The 3,265-nt window shown below is 39.6% G+C and overlaps 1 pseudogene; it reads right to left on the reverse strand.

Annotated features, from left to right (window-relative positions):
- Positions 1–204: 204 nt before the first annotated feature.
- The window catches only part of LOC119348170, a 4,937-nt pseudogene continuing 1,876 nt past the window's right edge, over positions 205–3,265 (reverse strand).

Genomic DNA, 3,265 nt, shown 5'->3' on the forward strand with positions numbered 1-3,265 from the left:
CTGGAGCTCTGACGTCAGCATTTCCCGCCAAAATTCTCATGGGCCTGCTGCTGGGTCGATGGCCCATCAAGAACGTGGCAGAACGCTCAGATGTTCAAACTCAATTGCCTCAAAAAAAGTTTGCTAAAAAAATGCCTCAAAAAAAAAAGATGTTCAAACTCAATTCCATAAAAAAAAAGTTGTTCAAACTCAAAAGACACAGTGTAACAGAATATCCTCTAGCAGATTGATTTTCCAACAACAGATCTATAAGACGCAATATCATGCATATATGAAGCTAAGCATTACGATGACGTCGTTTCTATCATCGCAGGAGATCCTCCAACTTTACACAACGGAAAACAAACATCACTTCGTCAAAGGCTCAAAGCTGCCGCCTCACAACAGAGTGGGCGGGTAAACAGAGCAAGCATGGTGGTGTTCTCTGATGATCACTACACGCTGATTAAACCACTGGAATGTTCTAGTGTGAACTGGAAGCACTCCCACAAATTTCCCCAAAACGAGACAAGTGCAGCAGCTAACTACAGCAAACCCAAACTTCTCCATGTATTCCCCAAAATGAGAGCTTGGTAAACATCCATCCACCATCGGCTTCCTAGTTGATCAGATGACTTGTATCTGTTGGTTTGAAAAGAGGAAAGAGAAGCATTAGGAGAGCTTGAATATGAAGGAAAAACAATCTAAAATGTATGAGAAAAAAGAAAAGCAACTTTGGTCCATCTATACCCGTTTCCAAGTTCAGTGATATTATATGTAATTTCCTTTCCTTGTCTTTATTGCAGCAGAAATTCACACCATCAGCACTTGCCAATAGATACTGTAAGCTACAGTACTACCTTGCATAGCTTGCTACACCATTAGCACTTGCCAATATATACTCCAGTAGTAAGTAGTTATCTACTACTGATGAAAGAAAATTACACCAACAGCACTGGGGTCGTAAGCAAGCGAGCTTCACTTTCAGGGTACACCAGTTGTCAAAATACATTTTACGGAAAAGAAACATACTTCACATACTGATGAAAAATATCTGCGCACCTTTCAGGCATTTATAAAGTATTCAGTAACACAATGGTCCGGATGATCTTTCAAAAAGAAAAAGTGGTCGGGAACTCGGGATGATGAACAAGGGCACTCTATTATCATCCTATAGGCTCCTATACCTCCATATGCGATGGTATGACCAATATTTAGTTTCACGCTTAATCACTCCTGCTAGTTCAGAAAATACTACTAACAGACTTGGATGAAAGATCCATGCTAAGACGCCAACTCATAGTTTCAGCGTATGGCAAGTTGCTACTACAAGAATGCACAAGTAGAAAAATACAGGTCATCGTAAAAAAAATAGATTCAGGTATCAAACTTCAAACAAAACTAATCGTTTATACAGAATTATCAGTGATGATCAAGGATATGAGAATACGTCTGCATACAAACTGTAGAATGTAAACTAGTTTTGGGCCCCAACGAATATTTCAAGTTCAATGAAACCCTGAGTAGAATTAACCGGAGATAATCAGGTATTCACTATGAAAGATGTCAGTATATTTGACAATGCAGAGAGAACCAGTTGCAAACAGTACTAACTGGCTAAATATGCACAACATTATTTTACAGATTATAAAATGCATGGATTGAGTAACAGAGTATATAATAAGAATGCAGCATCATGGACATGTGAATCGGTATTAGCTAAGGGAAAATACCCAGATATTCGTTAGCTGGTAAATCGGTACTCTTCAGGCCTTCGGGTGTTTGTCTGAACGAACTAGAACATCTGCCAGAGTCTTGTTTTTCGACAGGTCGTTCTTGCCTAAAAATAAAAGGTTATTTTGGTCAGTGTACAAGATTTCAAACAACAGTCCTAATACTAACACACACAAAATCATAATATTAACAACAGTCCTAATCATAATACTAACAACAGTCCTATACTAACACAGAAAAACATAATACTAACAACAGTCCTAATACTAACACACAAAAAAAGCATAGCAATAAGGATTTCTCTGCATCGCATACAAGAGCTAGACAACTGATACCTAGAGCAGGTTGTCAAGAATTCAGTACAGCATGGCATAAGCCATGACAAGATGACAATCAGAGGAATACATTTATTATGCATAGGTGATTAAATGGATACAAAATCCTTAAGGAGCCTTCTGCCCTTCTAAAACTGCATTGCATAGAGAGAAATACATATAGTACATGTTGTAAATTAGAAAACCATAGACAGGAGATAACTCTAATCAGGTTTTAGACAGGATTCTAACTTGGAACAAATCACCAAAATAGGCTGCTGCTACTTCGCTGCGTTAACTAGCAGTCAACTAATGATAACAAGCAGAAGAGAAGATATACACAAATTCAATTGTTTTAGATCAAAACTATTGAGAAATCCTCACAATAATGAACACGATTTTTAAAATAGTTTCAGAAAAGAAATAAACAGCTGATCACTATAGGATTAACCTACGCTACAAAAAGCCCTAAAATTAGTTGATCATTATAGGATTAACCTACGCTACAAATAGCCCTAAAATTAGTTGTTTTTAGAAGCTAAATACTCATACTACTGCATACATGTTTCAAAATAAATTTTCTCTTGACCACGGCAAAATCTGACATGATTAGAAAACCAATATAGGCCGAAATGCTTGAAGAAAAATGTTGACAAACTGCAGGCATGCTCAATAACACAACCAATGTGGCACACAAGGGGCCAAACACACATGACTTAAACTAAACACATATGTAGAGTCTCACAAAGACATTAATCGTGTACTTAGATAGACATCATTGTATTGTAACTAAAGAGAAATGTGCGAGACTGTGATCACCTGGAATCGAGCTTGATCCGAGAAATGAGGGGAGCACACATGGCAGAACGAAGCTTGAGTTGCACTTGCTTGGATGAACACCGCCACCACCTAATGTCATAGACTCAATCAGTGTCTTTGAGCGCATGTCCACGCCTAAACATAATGCTTTGGCCACAGGCACAGAGAGATCCACGCTTAAACATGATGCCTTGCCCACAAGCACGGTGAAATACAGCGAGTCGGGGTCGAGTGGATCAATGGCAGCAATCAAAGGCGTCGCCTTGGCATCGGAATAGAGAGTTCTCCACGACACCTGATGCTCCAGCGTCCAGCGGCCACTCTCGCCGTCCAGCTTGAACGACTTGATGCGGAAGGGCTCGTCCTCAGAAACCTCGACAAACCGCAGCCTGCCGTCGCTGACCCCCATGCGCCTGTGT

Source organism: Triticum dicoccoides, unplaced genomic scaffold (genome assembly GCF_002162155.2).
Source record: "Triticum dicoccoides isolate Atlit2015 ecotype Zavitan unplaced genomic scaffold, WEW_v2.0 scaffold87348, whole genome shotgun sequence".
NCBI classification, from domain to species: domain Eukaryota; kingdom Viridiplantae; phylum Streptophyta; class Magnoliopsida; order Poales; family Poaceae; genus Triticum; species Triticum dicoccoides.